Source organism: Triturus cristatus, chromosome 1_1 (genome assembly GCF_964204655.1).
Source record: "Triturus cristatus chromosome 1_1, aTriCri1.1, whole genome shotgun sequence".
In the NCBI taxonomy this organism is placed as follows: Eukaryota; Metazoa; Chordata; class Amphibia; order Caudata; family Salamandridae; genus Triturus; species Triturus cristatus.
This window is the reverse complement of record NC_140579.1, coordinates 75,980,321-75,999,104: the sequence shown is the minus strand read 5'-3', so window position 1 is coordinate 75,999,104 and position 18,784 is coordinate 75,980,321. Positions and strand designations below refer to the sequence as shown.

Below are 18,784 nucleotides of genomic sequence, written 5' to 3'. Positions count from 1 at the left end.
TCAGCCTGTCTCAGGGTCTTTGACTGTCTCTGCCTACGGGTGATTTTCTTCCTTGTACTCACTCCATGGATTGAGCTTCTCTGCAGCTTCACAAATTCTGACCTCTCCACAGTTTGTGAGGTGTCTGAGGGAAGGGGGATGGTAGGAGTGGAAGTAGGACAGAAGACTGTAAAAGGGAATGTAGTAAGAGAATGCATGTCAGAAATTGGGAGAAGCACGTCAGTGTTCTGTGTGTGTTTTTTTTTGTTTTGGTTTGGTTTTTTTGGACAAGCTATCAGCCCGTCCACCCTCTCCCTGGACTCCCTCTCCAGGGACGGCGTGTAGGAAGCTTTTTAATATCTAAACAGCTTTTGTTTTTTTTGTTTGACAGAACAAGTTAAGAACTGAGAAGAAGAAAATTGAATCTGAGTTTGAAACACTGCAGCAGCTCCTGAAAGAATATGAGCAAACACTTCACAGAAGACTGGAGGAGATGGAGAAGAAAATTACCATGGTAGAAAATGCAAATATCACCAGACTGTCCAATCACATCACCTCTCTCAATGCCCTGATAACGGCAATAGAAAAGTGGTGTGAGGAGCCAGCATGGGAACTCCTGAAGGTGAGATATCAATCAATCAACTTGGATTTGTAGAGCACGGCTAATCATCCCTGAGGGTATCCAGGTGCTGGGTTCTTGCTGGGATCAGTCTTGAGTCCTTTTCTGAATTCAGGGAGAGAGGATGAGGTTCATAGGTTCGGGGGAGGTCGTTCCAGGATTTTGCAGTGAGGTAGGAGAAGGAACATCCTCCACTGTTGCTTTGGCGGATGCAGAGTGTGAGCGCAAGGGAGGTGAAGGGCAGGTGTCTGGAGGGTTGGTGGAAGTAAAGGTGGTGGTTGATGTATGCTGGTCCTTGGTCATGGATGGCCTTGTAAGCTTCGGTCAACATCTTGAATTGTCATCTTTTCTGGATGGAGAGCCAATGAAGGTTCCTGAGGTGGGGGATGATGTGGGTCCTCCTGGGGAAGTCCGGGATAAGTCTGGCGGCTGAGTTCTGTACTGTCTGGAGTCTCTTCGTGAGGTGGGTGGTGAGTCCTGCATAGAGTGCGTTGCCGTAGTCCAGCCAGCTGGGGACCAGGGCTTGAGTTACGGCTTTCCTGGTGTTGACTTGGATCCATCTGAAGATCTTTCGGAGCATATGAAGGGTGAGGAATCGTGCAGAGGAGCCTAATTTGATCTGGTGTTTCATGGTGAGTTAGCTGTCCTGTATGATCCCGAGGTTGCAGACATGGTCTGTCGTTGTGGGTCTGAGTTCAGAGGGCTCTCAGGTGTGGTTCCATGCGAAGGAGCTGTTTCCAAAATGAGCACTTCTGTCTTTTCCGTGTTGAGCTTCATGCAGCTGGTCTCCATCCAGTCGGCGATGCTCGTCATGCAGTTTTGGAAGTTGGTCCTGGTGGGGGAGGAGTCTTCTGTGAGTGAGAGGATGAGCTGGGTGTCGTTTGCATAGGATATGATGTTGAGGCCATGGGTTCTGACGATGTCGCCCAATATGTGTGTTGAACAGTGTGGGGCTGATTGATCTGCCTTGGAGTACGCTGCAGATGATGCTCTTGGGTCCCGAAGTGAAGGGTGGTTGGTGGATCTTTTGGGTTCGTCCTGTGTGGAAGGATGTGATCCATTTGAGAGTTTTGATATGGGTGTGGTATGATACGGTGTTGAACGCTACTTAGAGGTCGAGTAGAATAAGGGCTCCTGTCTCCCCGCAGTCGAGGCAAGACCTGACGTCCATAGTGGCTGCGATCAGGGCTGCTGTGGTTGGGGTGAAATCTGGTTTGGGAGAAGTCCAGTGGATTGTTGCTCTCCTGGTGTTCAGTGAGTTGGGGATTGATCGCCTTCTCGAGTGTTTTGGCTGTTTTGGGGAGCAGAGAGATGGGGCAGTAGTTCTTGAGTTCTGTAGGGTCGGCGGAGGGTTTCTTGAGGACGGGTCTGACCTCTGCATGTTTCCAATGATCGGGAAAGGTGGCTGTGTTGAAGAATGCGTTAAGAATGGAGGCGAGTTTGCAGCTGATTTCCTTGCTGTCGAGGTTGAAAAGGTAGTGGGGGCAAGGGTCCGTGGATGCTCCAGAGTAGATGGAGTTCATGATGGCTGTGGTGCTCTGTGTGGTAAGCAGTTTCCATACGGTGAGCAGGTGGTTGTGTGTGGGGGTCAGTTGTCATGAGGAGGCTGTATAGGTCGGTGGGTTGGGGTTCAAAGCTGCTGTGGATGGTGGATATCTTGTTGTGGAAGTAGTCAGCCAGGGTGTTGTGAAGACCCTTGGAAGGGGAGATGGTATTCTCGGTGGCTGAAGGGCAAGAGGGCTCTCTGGCGATGTTAAAGAGTTCCTTGCTGTGGTTGAAACTGGCTTTGATGCAGTCCACGAGAGCGCATCTTTTCTTGTCTTTCTGGCGTTGATGGTATTTGTTGAGGGCTGACGTGAAGGTGACTCGGTCTGTAGGATCTTTTCTGATGCGCCAATGTTTTTCTAGGTACTTGCAGTCATGTTTCATGGTCCTGAGTTCTGGTGTATACCAGATGGCTTGTTTGGTGGATCTCCTGGTCTTGTCAGGCTTGATAGGGGCGACTCTGTCCGAGCAGTAGGAGAAACTGTTTGGTAAATAAAACAGAAGAAGGGAGTGAAATACTCCTGTTGTGTTCAGCATTAAATGTATAAGTGAGACACCCATTATCTCCTGGCTGAGTCAATGCACTGTGACTGCATGTGCATACAATCCACAGAGATGGTTAATTTACATCGTCCTACTTTATGGTGAAAGCCCAATTCAAAATACCAATAGTAGAATGTACGGTGACCTCTTACAGTGTTATATACAGGTTAATGCAACACACCAAGCAATTGCAATGACAGTAATTAACATATGGAAACCAAGGAGTAAAATGGGAAAAAATCCGAGCCAAAATCTCAGAATTTGGAAAAAAAACAAATTCCTCCCTTTCTAAGAAGTTTGAAAATATCTGTTCTAAAGCAGTTACTTTTCTCCTGATGCAGGTGGCCCCTTACATTTGCATGCACCGATCTCTTCTTGGGGGTAACAGCTATATAAGTAGACATTTGGAATGGGTAATGGCAAGCTTGCTGGGTTCTTTCTTTTTTCACTCGAGATAAAGATGGAGATTGTCACAGAAAACTCTTTAATTTGAAGAAGAGTGACAATTTTATATTAGAGGTAACACTTGTTTATATTACAGTGTGTGCGACATGCATGCCTGCAAATTGCTGCCCGGCAGCAAAGAAATTTGATTTATAACTCGATTGTCGTGAAACCCTGAACGGCAAATTGAATTCCTCACCAGTATGCCTTAGGGTGGGATTAGCGGTATAAACCTCCTTAATGTGGTCATGTACTGTTACTTTAACAGTGATGCTCTGCTCAAATAGGTTGATTAGTTTACAGCAAAGAAGCTTCCTGAGAAACAGCTGCATGTAAAGGGCACTAGATGAGGGTGACGGAGAGCATCCCTCTGAGGGGGGCGACGGAGAGCATCCCTCTGAGGGGGGGCGACGGAGAGCATCCCTCTGAGGGGGGCGACAGAGAGCATCCCTCTGAGGGGGGCGACAGAGAGCATCCCTCTGAGGGGGGCGACGGAGAGCATCCCTCTGAGGGCGACAGGCAGTATCCCTCCCTGGTCCCACAAACCGTGTAAGTTAAATTAGTTTTTAATGACCATTACCTGTCAATGTTGGTTCAAACACGTAATTTACCAGTCAGTCTAAACACATGTTCAAATGCCATGTCTGCTTTTAGGAAAATGATAGATAATAAACCTTTGTTTCCCTGGGTGACTAATTTAGGACTCAAGCCCACCACCAATGTAGCTAAAAGCTTGTCATATAGTTTTGTGTCGGTGTTGAGATATGAAATGCGAGCGGTAAGACCTGCAATCCAGGGGGGGCTCATCCTTCTTACGAGAGAGGGCTACTCTTACCTCCTGCTAGAATGGTGGACCCTGACCATTGATCTGACCTCGCGTCTCATTCTAGGATGCTCTTCTGTGATCTTTGATGGAGCCTCTCTCGTAATTACAGAAAGGTGACTCCTGACCTGTTGATGAACCTCTTGTGTCAGTCGAGGATGATGGCCCATGACCTGTTGATAAACCTCAAACTGTCCTATTTGTTTGGGTTATCAGATAATAGTGGTCCTCTGCTTGCTACCACCCACTAAGTCAGTAACTATACTGTCTATCAATAGACAATATACAGATGTGGGGAGCAGCACCCTCAAAGATCGTACAATTCCAGAGAAACATGTAAATAACAAACAATATTTTTTTTATATATAAAAATTCAATGTTTACTTGAAAGATATTTTCTTTGACACATTCTGAATCATGATGTAAATCGTGTTTTAGGTTCAATATGTCAGAGTTTTATATCACAAATGCTGGTTCTCTGAGAGTGGTCCTCGAGGTGTAGTCATTTGTTGTGAATCAATATAGCAACTACAGCGCACACGGGGTTCACAGTTGTAAACATCAATCTTAAAGTGCTTCACAATTATTTCTTTTATAGTTTATATTCTCTCTTAGAGTTATTCTCTATTTCAGGTGAGGACCCTTTCCTCACCTATAAGGAAGCCAGCACACGGGGATCCCAGCTCTGGAACTGAAATATCTGTCTCCATCAGTGCTTTGTGGGTCTAGACACTGTTCAGAGAGACACCTGGCACAGTGTCCTGGGTTTCTCACTAATATTTGTCCTAGTATTTTTAGATGTAGATTAATATTCAAGAGCTCCTTCTCTGGAACTGGTCATGTGACCAGGGACGGTGTGCCAGGGCTAGCGGAAGTGACATCACACACTCTTTGACCTTAATGAAGTGATATGACCCTTGACCCTAAATGTCTCCAGGAAGTTGTGTCACATGACCTTAACGCTGAAGACATTACAATATTTGACATCACTGAAGTTCTGTGTTAACTGCATGGTTAGTATTACACAACACAGAGCAATGGCCATTTTAGAAACCATCTATATTAGGGTTGTAGCCTGATCTTTGAAAGTGGTGGGAAGTAATACTTGCCCTGAATTGCAGTGAGCCCGATTTCCTTTTGTGTACCAGGGGTGGGGGGAGTGGGAGTTGGGGCAGACGTTCTCCCACTGAAAAATGTTTTTAAAAAATGGAGGCTACTAGGTTATAAAACTAACAATTTTCACATACGTTTATTTAAAAGCCAGCAGTTCTGAGAGGGCCCTCGTTTATATTGATGTACTTTCAAGGTGTGTCAAGCCATTGAAACCTGACCCTCCCAAGGTGTTCACCCTATTGTTTTCAGAATTTACTATGGATGCCCCCTCAGGTCAAAAATCACCTCCATTGTGCCAGTACCTGCATTTTGTCACATATTACCTACAATGTCCCAGTGTCAGAAATTTGCAATTGATGCCATCACATACCTTGGGTTGGTGAATTTTCAAAGTGGTGGGGGGACACGGTTCATCTTGATTATAACTCAAGCTAACGCAGCAAGAAAGCCTGAGTTAAAAGAGTAGGTGCGACAGGTTCTCTCTCTCTCTCTCTCTCAATACATTTTTAGAAAGCGTATTACGTTTTTTCTAAAGGGTGCAAATGGTACCCTCCTGAACTTAGCATAATGCACAGGCAGACTCAAAATTCACCCTACTCTCAAACAGATACTCTCTCTGCCCTCACTCAGGTGCCAAGCTTTCTCTGCACTCGCACAGCTCACCTTGCACATCACTCACCCAGGCACCACACGTAATAAGGGTCTGTTTGTGGTGTTATCATATCTTATGGCTCAGACAATTATAATCGGTTCCTTCGAACCGTATAGAATCTTTGCATGACCTCCACCATTCCTAGACTGCACTATGACAAGTGACCCAATTTCCAACTGCCTTCATGCAGCCATCACATTAAGGTGCAGAAAAAGCTTTGCCAATCGAGACATTAAATGTTTCTGGATTTGCTCCCACATAATTCTAGAAAGTAATTTAATAAAAAATTAGCTAACATACGACCACAGGATGCTTGCTTAATACTTTAAAATATTTACTATCCTGAAGTCCTACATTAATGAACCAAAATAAGGCCAGGGGACACTTGCTTATTATTCTGAAAGTTTACCATCCTTTAAGTTGCACTGTATTACATCGCATGGCCTTCTTCGATCGTCTCCAAGGTTGCATGGTTACACTTAAATGATGACCTCTACATTTTACCACTTGGTGTCAGTCCTCAAACAAGAAAATGTACATTTTTGTGGCTCACTCATTTGACTTCCCCTTGTGATTTTATCTTTCACTGATCCTTAGTTTACTACTCTCTACACCCTTTAATTTTATGGACCATTTTCATGATGTTTTTAGGTCTCGCCTAACCCAGAGCATGCGCTGGTCTGGCGAGACTTATTGAGAGGGCTCCAAAAAGTGCTACCCGGCTAGCCTAGAGCTACAGTGCATGTGCGCGGGCGTGCACGCTGAGCTTTACCGCGATTACTTTCACTTTCGCGGCCCCACGGCCGCTTTGAGGTTTGATCGTGATCGCTATCGCGATCACTTTCATTTTCTTGGCCGCAGGGCCGCTTTGCATAGCCTATAGGTCTTGCTTTTGGGACCTTAAAAGTATTTAGTTATGCAACTGTTGCATGGCTAAACACTTATAAGGTCCCAAAGGCGAGACCTATTGGCTATGCCAATGCTTGTTTACCATATTCTGAATGTCTGCTAGTGTATCCCTTTTGTCTGTTTACCAGGTTAATTTACTGTCTTGTTAAACATATTAAGAAAACAATCCTGTAAAATTGTTTATTATAATAACCGCTACTTCCATGCCCCTCACCCTCGTCATTGCTACTCCCGGGGCTGGGCATGATGAGGCGGGATCAGTAGAGCGAATGAAGGAAAGGAAGCAAGGGGTAGAAAATGACCAATCCCTGCATGGCTTTATAATAAAGGCATACTCTGATTGGCCATGTTCTACTGTAAAGCCAAACCTCCCACCCCAATGCTTCCTCCATGACTAGGCCTACTCCTCACCTCTTGAGCCAATCCAGGCGCTGCTCCACAGCATAAGAGCAGCATCAGGATTGGCTGGAGTAGGCTAAGTCAGCGCTCCTTAAGAGACCAGGGAGGCTGCGGCTGTGATCCTCGGCTCTCTAACGTTGTGTTGTTAGGAGAGGCCTTTTGTGCGCCTTTCGGGTTGGTTGTGGGAAGATACCCTTACAACCCGACATTCACACTTGCATGTCTTCAGACCCATACGCTCTTCCGGTGCTGTCTATAATGATGCCCCACCCCCACCCACTCATAAATTAAAAGTTTACTGCCTACAATGTGCACCTGGTCCGTGGCTGAAATAAAAGCACCCCGGCCAGGAATATAAACCTTCTAAATGCATTTTTGGGGCCAAAGGGTAACAATTACAGGGGGGCGATGCCCTGACACCCCCATAGAGAAACCACCACTGGGTGAAATTACATCAGAACTAGAATTTTGTAATTGTTGCCCTCCCCTCCTGTCTCATGGTTTTCCTCCCTTATGCCAAGAAGCATCTCGAATGAGCTACTGCCAGCATTTTACCACGGGTGCCCCTAGGCCAAAGAATTGCCTCAAGTGTGCCAGGATTACTTAGTTGGTTTCCATTATGCCAAGAATTCCCTCCAGCATGCCAGAAGCAATAGTTTTCACAGTTGCCTGTCATGCTAACAATTGGCTCCAGTATGCCAGGGGTAGAATTATTCCATGGGCCCCTCTAAGCCACGAATTACCTTCAGTATGTAAGGGCCAATGGCAGACTAGCAAGCATAACATCACATTCTCACACTCATTCTTACTCGCACTCCATCATTAAATCTCACTTGCACTCATTTATTCTCACTCACTCTAACTCACTCTCACTCATTCTTACTCTGACTCCAACACACACTCATACTCACTTGCTCTAACTCCGTCATTCTCGCACACACTCACTCACTCATTCTCTCTCCTTCATTTACACACATTCAGATTCCCTCTTACTCATGCTTTTTCAGTCATGTGCACTCGCTCTTATTGTCGCTCATTCTGACTCACTCATACTCACCTACACTCAATCTCACTTACACTCACTCACTGCCTTTTAGTGGCTCTCACTCACTACCCCTCACTCACACACTCTCATGCTTCCACATACAGAAATACACTGAAACACATTCTCTTTCACACAGACACACTCTCTCCAGCAGCACGCACACTACAAACGTTTAAAACATGTTTTTACTTAAGACATCTGCCACTAAAGTTCTTACTCTAGAACCTGGTGCCTCATTTTTTTTATTTTTTACACTAATAGTGATTCACTATTAGTGTAATAAAGAATTGGCAGGAAACGAAGGTGGAGCACGACTAAGGGCGGGCAGCCTCTGTCTTCTTGGTACTCAGTTTGCTACCTCTGAGGCCAAGGGCCACACAAGCAGTGCCAGGGGTCTGAAGGGACAAGCCAGGAGTCACAGCCGAGACCCCTGGCAATCCCTAAATGATGTCCATGCATGTGACCCTGTTGAGAACATCATACAATGTGTCAAGTGACTCCATTCAGAAAATCAGAATGTGTTATATTTTGTGACTCCATTCAGAATGGCACTTCTCTATTTCATTGCCATTTAGAATATCATTGTCTGCTATGTCATGTGACCTCATTCAGAATATCACATTCTGTGCTATGTCATGTGATACCACAGAATGTGCTGTCATGTGCCCCAGTCACTGTTTTTTTAACCATAGATAGAAAAGTTTCATTCCTAAAAATACTGCCATAACTGTAGCATCTCCCCATAGAAATTGATTTCTCTGTGTTTGTTTCTCTGTTTTGCAGGATGTCAGGAGCACCCTAAGCAGGTAAGGCTGGTTTATTATTCTCCTCTCTGTGTAAGGAGCAGGTCTCGCTGCTGCTTTGTGTAAATACCACCACTGAGCTCCTCCGGTTTTCCTCAATTCAGAGTTGTGTAAAATCTCATTTAAAATTTCCTAACTATGATGCCATTCTTCAAAACATCTCTTCAATGCTTCCCAACATCATTGAAATGTCATTAAAGCCATATTCAGCCCTCATTCTTTAGTAAATTCCCTCCAATAAGAAGAGGTCTCGTCCAGTTCTCATAAACCTCATTGTAATCCTCAGATCTGCTCCTAGTCCTAAGAAATAATCTCTCTCTAGTCTGCAGTGGCCTCCCTCCAGTCCATAGCATCCTCTTGAGTCTTTAGAAGCCTCATTACAACCCTCAAACCTCTGCCCAGGTCACTGACCACTCATTCCAGGCACCTAATCCTTCTTCAAGTCCTCAGACTTCCTTTTGTGTCTTCTAAAGCCTCATTTCAGTCTTTTTTTTTATTTTTATTTTTTTTTTTTTTATTTTTTTTTTTTTACGGTCTTTATGTATCAGTTTTGGTAACAGCACAGATTCAAACAATAAACATCACTGGCTCAGCGTCATGTCATTTATCAATGAAAACAGTGGGGTGTAGTTAAGTGGCATCGCATTTCTGAAAAAAGATGGAGACATTTCTTTACAACTACTGCATCATGGTCACACCGCTGGCAAGGGTGTCTGATCCTACATGTCTCAGATCCTGTGGGCTGCTGGGGGAGGGTGTCTGATCCCACTCGTCTCAGTTCCTGTGGGGGAGGGTGTCTTATCCCACATTTCTGATGGATACATCTGCCAGTGGATTCCTCACCTTGTGAATATCCCCTGCGCCAGCAACATTCGGAAACTTTTGTAGCAGTCCACGCCGATGGGGTCGAAGATGACGTCACAGAGACACGGCTCCGCTCGCGACTCCACTGACGTCACCGGCTCCATAAGAAGACCTCCTCGGCGTGATGACGTCAGTTCCCTTTTTTCCGCGCCGACGACGCCAACGGATTTCGGGAATCGTTACTGGTAGCTTTACCTGTTACTTTGTGTTTATTCCGAAGTTTCTCTGTCTTTCTTCGAGAATGTCGGCAAGGAAGTCTGGTTTCAAGCCTTGCCATGAATGTGGCAAACACATGTCCATCACTGACCCGCATGACGACTGCGTTTGGTGTTTGTCATCGGACCACGATGTTGAAGGATGTTCGTGTTGCAGGAAGATGAGCTCAAAGGCTCTTAAGGAAAGAGAGGCAAAGCTCTTTATCGCCCGGATGAAGAGAAAGGAGAAAAGAGGTAGAAGAAGATCCAGGTCGAGGTCGAGGTCGGCTTCCAAGTCGACGTCGGGACATGCTTCAAAGAGCAAGAAGCATAAGAAGAAAAGGAGGCATTCGTCTCATCACAAGGCCTCGACGTCGAAGTCTAAATCGCCTGCTCGGCGTCGAAGGGAGTCAGTGTCTCCTTCTCCTGTTCCGGCTTCGCCTCCCGTTCCATCTTCTCCTGTGTTTTCTCCGGCTCCGGCTGATTCGCCGGTGCCGGCGTCCTCTCCGGCGCCGATGGCTTCTCCAGGTCCTGCAGGTCCTTCGGCTCCGTCTCCGACTCCGGCCCAGGATGAGGATGATCAGGCTCCGGGTGAGTCTGTGACGCCGCAAGTTCCACCGTCGGCGCCGGCAGGCCCGAGTCCGGTGTTACCTGACCAGTATCCAGCTTTCCCTAATCCAGGTCAGGACCCCTCGCAGTATCTCAATGCGATGTATGGGGTGTTCTCACGGGCCATGTATTCCTCTGGTGCACCTATGGGTCCGATGGGTCCGATGGCTTTTAATTTGGGAGTGCCGCAGGTTTATCCTCAAGCACCGTTTATGCCTTTCTTCCCAGCGACGCCGTCTTGGCAGATGCCGGCGCCGAAAACATCGACGCCGCTTCCCTCTTCACCGGCGCCGACTCGACCTCGTTCGACGCCGGCTGCTCCAGCTGATACGCGTTCGACGCCTCTGCCGGCGCCGTCGGATTCGATCACGGCGCCGCCGACGCCGCAGGTGCGGATCCGTTCCAGGAGAGAGGCGCAGAGAGTGCTGGAGGAGAGGAGCTATCTTATGGATGAGGCTGAAGAGGGAGAATTGGTCGAATCCGATGAGGTGTTTGACGAATTGAAGGAGGCAAGTGGGTTGGATTTGTCTCCGGAGTGGGAGATCACTCCTCCTTCAGATGAACCTTCTAAAGACGCGGCTCCTTATCATGCTGTGATAAGAAAGGCTGCAGAGTTGTTGGACCTTCAATTGCCATCTGTTGAGTTCAAGTCTAATATCTTGACTGAGGTGTTGCACTCTCCAACTGCGGTGTCAGAGCCGCTGTTGCCTTTTAATGAAGCAATATTGGAGCCTGTGTTGGATGTGTGGCGCAAGCCTTTTTCGGCTCCTGCGGTGTCCAAGGTGGTTGCAAGGAGATATAGGGTGGCTCCGGGGGATCCTGAGTTTTTGTCATCACACCCTTCACCTGAAAGTCTGGTCGTTCAGGCTGCTTGTTCTGGACGTTCAAAAGGTGCGTTTCCTCAGGTCCCAGGGGACAGAGAGGCCAAGAAGGTGGACCAATCGGCCAAGAAAGTCTTTTCTTCAGCCAGTATGGCATTAAAGTCTTCTAATGCGACTTGTTTATTGGGGCGCTATATCCATGCGCTTATGGATTCAGCTAAAAAGTTGGCACCGAAGCTGTCGGAGGTGGATAGGGCAGGCTTCAGTGAAGTACTGTCGGATGCCCAGGCGGCTGCTCGTCAGGTTATACAGAGTGGCTTGGATACAGCAGACTCAGTTGCCAGGATCATGGGGTCTTCAGTTGCCACCAGGAGGGGAGCATGGCTTAAGTCCTCCGAATTTTCTTCGGATGTCCAGTCGACCTTGTTGGACTTACCTTTTGATGGGTCTGGTCTGTTCGGGAAGAAGGCTGATGCTGCTCTCGAGCGCTTCAAAGAAAGTAAGGCTACGGCTAGGTCGTTGGGCCTTCAATCCCAGCCGAGAGGTACTTTCAAGAGGTACAGAGGTTTTGGAAGGGCGAGTTTTCGTTCTTATAGACCAGCCCAGCAGCAGCAGCAGCAGCAGCAGCAGCAAAGCTCCAAGGGATATAGAGGAAGGCTTAGAGGTCGCTCACGTGGCCGTCAACTCTCCTCCTCCTCTTCCTCTTCCTCAGCCCCTCCCACCACCGCAAAACAGCCCTAGATTCGACATTCCGGATCATGCTGGTCCTGTGGGGGGCCGGCTTACCCATTTTCTACAAGATTGGGAATCGGTTACTACAGACCTTTGGGTTCTGGATCTTGTAGAAAATGGGTACGCCCTTCCCTTTCGGGAATTCCCTCCAGTTTACCCTCCTTGCCAAGGTGCTTGCTCGGAGGACCACCGTCTTCTCCTGCAGGAAGAAGTCCTGAAGTTGTTTCAGAAAGGGGCGATAGAGGTGGTTCCGGAGCAGGAGAGGGGTCAGGGATGCTACTCCCGGTATTTTCTGATCCCGAAGAAGGACGGCAGATTGCGTCCGATACTAGACCTCAGAATCCTGAACTTTTACCTGAAACAGGAAAAGTTCAAGATGCTCACCCTTGCGCAGGTTCTTCAGGCGCTGAATCAGGAGGACTGGATGGTGTCGCTCGACTTGCAGGATGCGTATTTTCACATCCCCATTCTGAAGTCGCACAGGAAGTATCTCCGTTTCACGGTAGGGTCGCAACATTATCAGTTTGCGGTCCTTCCGTTTGGTCTTACTTCGGCACCTCGAGTCTTCACAAAGGTGATGGCAGTGGTGGCAGCCCATCTCAGAAGATCGGGAATTTCGGTTTTCCCTTATTTGGACGACTGGCTGATCAAGGCGGAGTCGTCGGAGAAGGTGCTGTGTCATCTGCAGGATACAACTCGGCTGTTGTACAGATTGGGTTTTTCGATCAACGTGCCCAAATCTCACCTGGTGCCCTCTCAGCGCAACCTGTTCATAGGTGCGGTACTGGACACTACTGTGTGTCGAGCATTCCCTCCTCCTCAAAGGATTCTCGACATACAGGAAATGATTCCTTTGTTTTTCAGCGGAGCGGTTGTTCCAGTTCTGAAGGTCCTTCGCCTGCTCGGTTTGTTCGCTTCCTGCATACTGTTGGTCAACCATGCACGCTGGCACATGAGGGCGCTCCAGTGGTGCCTCCGCAAGCAGTGGTATCAGCACAAGGGAGATCTCAGGGAGTCTGTGAGGATCTCCAGAGAAGCTGCAGCGGAGATGTCTTGGTGGAGCGTGGAGGGCAATCTGTCCCAAGGGAAGCCCTTCCATCTACCTCCATCGGTGGCCACGGTGATAACGGATGCATCCACCTTAGGGTGGGGTGCTCATCTGGGGGATCTGGAGATCAAGGGTCTTTGGTCTCCAGAGGAAAGGTTGCTTCACATCAACCTTCTGGAGTTACGGGCGATACGCTTGGCGCTCAAGGCCTTCCTCCCTTCCCTTCGCGGTCAGTCTGTTCAGGTTCTGACGGACAACACTACCGCGATGTGGTATATAAACAAGCAGGGAGGAGTGGGGTCTCTTTGTCTGTGCAGAGAGGCCCTGCGTCTATGGTCCTGGGCTCAGGACCATCGGATTTGTCTGATGGCAAATCATCTGGCCGGGGTGTTGAACGTTCGTGCGGACAGTCTCAGTCGGCAGTTCTCTGCCGACCACGAGTGGAGGCTCCATCCGGAGGTAGTTCGTCACGTCTTTCGGACGTGGGGAACTCCTCGGGTGGATCTGTTTGCCACTTTCGAGAACGCGCACTGCCTGTCATTCTGCAGTCTCCAGTATCCGATGCAGGGGGCGTTGGGAGACGCGTTTCAGTTGAGTTGGGGCTCACGACTCCTTTACGCGTTTCCTCCCATACCCTTGATTCCTCAGGTTCTGAGGAAGGTTCGCCAAGACCGGGCCCAAGTTATATTGATCGCCCCGGATTGGCCAAGAAGGGTGTGGTACACAGATCTTCTCCACCTCTCCTCGTGCCCTCCGCTCCGTCTCCCTCTGAGGGCAGACCTCCTCTCGCAGTCGGAGGGGCAGGTTCTACACCCCCACCTCCGGGGCTTACACCTTCATGCCTGGAGATTGAACGGGGCAACCTGAATTCTTTCTCTCTCCCGCCAGATGTGGTGGATGTTATTTTATCGGCCAGGCGACACTCCACCAAATCCATATACTCCTATAGGTGGTCTAAGTTCGTTCTCTGGTGTGGAGAGAGGTCGATTGATCCCTTGAAGGCTCGTTTGTCTAACATTCTGCAGTTTGCTCTTTCTCTTGCCCAGCAAGGCTTTGCTGTGGCCACTGTAAAGGGATATTTATCGGCTTTGTCGGCTTTCCTATGCCTGCCGGATCAGCCGTCCTTATTTAAGTCACCTATTGTGCTTAGGTTTCTCAAGGGCCTTACGAATAAATTTCCTCCTACTCCCTTTATTGTACCTCAGTGGGACTTAAACCTTGTACTGACTTATCTTATGGGTTCTCCTTTCGAGCCCTTACATAAGTGTCCCTTGAGACTGTTGTCTTTTAAGACGGTTTTCCTCGTTGCAATCACCTCGGCAAGGAGAGTAAGTGAGCTTCAAGCTCTTACTTCAAAACCCCCATTCTTGACTGTGCATGCTGAACGAATGGTTCTCCGGACCAGGGCTGCGTTTTTGCCTAAGGTGGTAACTCCCTTCCATCTGGGGCAGTCCATTACCCTTCCTACCTTTTATCCTCCCCCTCACCCTTCCAAGGAGGAGGAGAGACTTCACCGCTTGGACCCTAAGAGGGCGGTGAGCTTTTACCTGGACAGGACTAAGGACTACAGGATTGATGACCAGCTCTTTGTGGGCTTTGCTGGCTGCAGAAAGGGTCGTGCGGTGCACAAGCGCACCCTTTCAAGATGGATTGTGCTATGCATCAAGATCTGCTACTCCCTAGCTGGTAAGGAGCCTCCGGAGGGTTTAAGAGCTCATTCCACTAGAGCAAAGTCTTCTACCTCTGCTTTGTCTAGGGGTGTTCCTGTGGAGGACATTTGTAGGGCGGCAACTTGGGCCTCCCTTCACACCTTTGCAAAACATTATTGTTTAGATTCTGAGGTGAGGAGGGACGGACATTTTGCCCGTTCCGTCCTTCAGGATTTTCTGGTATAGGGGGATGGACACCCTCCACCGGGAGCGGGGACTGCTGTGGAATCTATTCACAAGGTGAGGAATCCACTGGCAGATGTATCCATCAGAAGAACAAGTTACTTACCTTCGGTAACGCTTTTTCTGGTGGATACAGTATCTGCCTGTGGATTCCTCACTGACCCACCCGCCTCCCCGTTGTCCATCCTTCTATTCCAGTGACTCTATGACGGTAGTTCTATTAATGATTTCAAATGTATTTATGACTGTCAAGGACATTGGGTTATTTCTAGTGCTTTGATGTTTCTTTTCCACACTGTGTGTGTTGATATGCATATTGTGTACTGTGTATGCTGTTTATGTACATATTGCTGTCAGTCCGTCCGTGTGCCTCGGAGGCACGGAAAAAAGGGGCGGAACTGACGTCATCACGCCGAGGAGGTCTTCTTATGGAGCCGGTGACGTCAGTGGAGTCGCGAGCGGAGCCGTGTCTCTGTGACGTCATCTTCGACCCCATCGGCGTGGACTGCTACAAAAGTTTCCGAATGTTGCTGGCGCAGGGGATATTCACAAGGTGAGGAATCCACAGGCAGATACTGTATCCACCAGAAAAAGCGTTACCGAAGGTAAGTAACTTGTTCGTCTCAGTTCCTGTGGGCTGCTGGGGGAGGATGTCTGATCCCACATGTCTCAGTTCCTGTGGGCTGCTGGGGGAGGGTGTCTGATCCCACATGTCTCAGTTCCTGTGGGCTGCTGGGGGAGGGTGTCTGATCCTTTGTCTCAGTTCCTGTGGGGGAGGGTGTCTGATCCCACATGTCTCAGTTCCTGTGGGCTGCTAGGGGAGGGTGTCTGATCCCACATGTCTCAGTTCCTGTGGGCTGCTAGGGGAGGGTGTCTGATCCCACATGTCTCAGTTCCTGTGGGCTGGTGGGGGGGGGGGGGCTGACTCCAGCCCTCTCATCCACCTTCCCTCGCCTACAGAGACTGCCCCCACATCTCAGTTTCCTGTGGAGTGTCTCCATTCCTGAGGGGTCCTTCCACAGGCCTCATGGCATGGAGGTGACACACATGTGTGCTGCTTGTTTACTGGCTAGTCTTGTTAGTTCATTATTAACAGAGCTTAATGAGGCATCCTACCTGTCAAATAGGTATTCTGTTGTGAGGCTAACGATCCAATCTCCTCAAAGCCTTAACAGATACACGACTTCGGGATCACTTAACAAAATAATTCAAGCTGGAGGTGGACCACATAAAATAACTGCACATGGTTTCAACACTGATTGCAGAACAGAATTTAAGGTTCCAGTCATTTTCACAAGGACAATGTGGAGCACCAAGGCTGAATGAGCGCAGGACCACAGGCAGCCTGGCTGCCTGGCTGTAGTGACCCAAAAAGCTGCAGGGTATGGAAGAACCAGAGGTGTGCGAGGAAAATCAAGCTGTGTCCTGCTGGACAACATTTATCTGTGAGCGAGATTTAAAATACGGAATGGGTGTAACTCATAGAGATTTGAATAGTGAAGTGAGATTCCTGAGTGCAAGTGTAACTGCCCCATGGCCCACTATTCTCCTGTGGAACACAACAGCTTTGGGATGGTGGGGCCCCTGTATTACCTGCAACTATGGAGTGGATTTTTCTCGCAGCTGGCACAACACTTCTGAGCGACACACGGCTCTGGAGAGATGTCAAGTGATGTTCTGTCGAATTGTGGCACTGAAAGGTACTCGCAGTGTGGCTCATGTTAAGAACCAATTTTCCAGACGTTAAGCAGTTTATATTTTATTGATTGTCACCCCGGACTGAACCAGTGGGCCCAGCTCCAAGGGTGACTAGTGCCATCTGAAATGTCCTGAACCAGGGTACTGCACATGCACATTAGTACCATCAGTGTTATTTTTCTCTTAAAACTTTCCTCTAATACTTTTACAACTATGACACCAGTCCAGCGTAGGCTGGCTCTAGTTTCAACAAGGGCACCAGTCCAGCGTAGGCTGGCTCTAGTTTCAACAACGTCACCAGTCCAGCGTAGGCTGGCTCTAGTTTCAACAACGACACCAGTCCAGCGTAGGCTGGCTCTAGTTTCAACAAGGACACCAGTCCAGCGTAGGCTGGCTCTGGTTTCAACAAGGACACCAGTCCAGCGTAGGCTGGCTCTGGTTTCAGCAAGGACACCAGTCCAGCGTAGGCTGGCTCTAGTCTCAACAAGGACACCAGTCCAGCGTAGGCTGGCTCTGGTTTCAACAAGGACACCAGTCCAGCGTAGGCTGGCTCTGGTCTCAACAAGGACACCAGTCCAGCGTAGGCTGGCTCTGGTTTCAACAAGGACACCAGTCCAGCGTAGGCTGGCTCTGGTTTCAACAAGGACACCAGTCCAGCGTAGGCTGGCTCTGGTTTCACCAACGTCACCAGTCCAGCGTATGCTGGCTCTGGTTTCAACAAGGACTCCAGTCCAGCGTAGGCTGGCTCTGGTTTCAACAAGGACACCAGTCCAGCGTAGGCTGGCTCTAGTTTCAACAAGGACACCAGTCCAGCGTAGGCTGGCTCTGGTTTCAACAAGGACACCAGTCCAGCGTAGGCTGGCTCTGGTTTCAGCAAGGACACCAGTCCAGCATAGGCTGGCTCTAGTCTCAACAAGGACACCAGTCCAGCGTAGGCTGGCTCTGGTTTCAACAAGGACACCAGTCCAGCGTAGGCTGGCTCTGGTTTCAACAAGGACACCAGTCCAGCGTAGGCTGGCTCTGGTTTCAACAAGGACACCAGTCCAGCGTAAGCTGGCTCTAGTCTCAACAAGGACACCAGTCCAGCGTAGGCTGGCTCTGGTTTCAACAAGGACACCAGTCCAGCGTAGGCTGGCTCTAGTTTCAACAAGGACACCAGTCCAGCGTAGGCTGGCTCTAGTCTCAACAAGGACACCAGTCCAGCGTAGGCTGGCTCTAGTCTCAACAAGGACACCAGTCCAGCGTAGGCTGGCTCTAGTTTCAACAAGGGCTCCAGTCCAGCGTAGGCTGGCTCTAGTTTCAAGCAGTCGCATGCTCATGGTCTTTGCAGAGCTGAGAGGGGAGGGGTGGGATTCACACGGAAATGGGAATGATCAGATCACATCCGAGAGGCACCCGCCTTACTTTTCAGGTCCATTTCGCTCACTCCTCCTCTATCCTCAGCTCTTAGGTGCCTGAACACTGTGGGTCGGGGACTTTCTGGCCGTGACACAGGATTCAGGTGATTCCTTCCTGGAGCACAGACCATTGGAGAGCTTTGAAATCTGCAAAAGAAAGACCCGTTTATTGTCGCCTCCCCTAGTCCTCATTTCGCCATCACCACCGCCCCTGACTAGCATCATATCGTTCACACACAGATCAGAGTGCCTGGCCCTATGTCTTCAACGGGCTTAGTTTTTGTCCTTGATTCTCCTAGCCATGATGGCATCAACATCTTCTGGGGTTGGTGTCCACCTTGGATAGTGAGGAATGATGTACACCACCGTTCTCTCCATGTGCAGTTGGCTTGGAGCTTGTTCCGTCAAGGTGTGAAGCATCAGCAAGTAAACCCACAAGAAGTAAGTAGATGGCTAGATCAATGTTCTGATGTTATGACGTGCAATTTGCGTTTCTGTTACAAGGGTTCGCATAACCTGGGTCGGGTAATCAGCCATTTCTTGTCCCTGAAATGGCGGCCCATTGTCTGTTCTTAATTCACTAGAGATGCTGAGGGCTGCTATTTATTTTTTGAAGTTTTGGTGTCCCTTTCTCTGCTGACATCTACCTCTCTCC

The 18,784-nt window shown here is 48.8% G+C and overlaps 1 pseudogene across 1 annotated transcript in view; it reads left to right on the top strand.

Annotated features, from left to right (window-relative positions):
- Nucleotides 1–18,784, top strand: part of LOC146869484 (E3 ubiquitin-protein ligase TRIM39-like) — a 127,631-nt pseudogene that overhangs the window by 62,458 nt on the left and 46,389 nt on the right. Inside the window, exons 3-4 of the transcript XR_014959965.1 lie at nt 371–601; nt 8,855–8,877. The product of XR_014959965.1 is annotated as an E3 ubiquitin-protein ligase TRIM39-like (transcript). The remainder of the gene's footprint in view (nt 1–370; nt 602–8,854; nt 8,878–18,784) is intronic.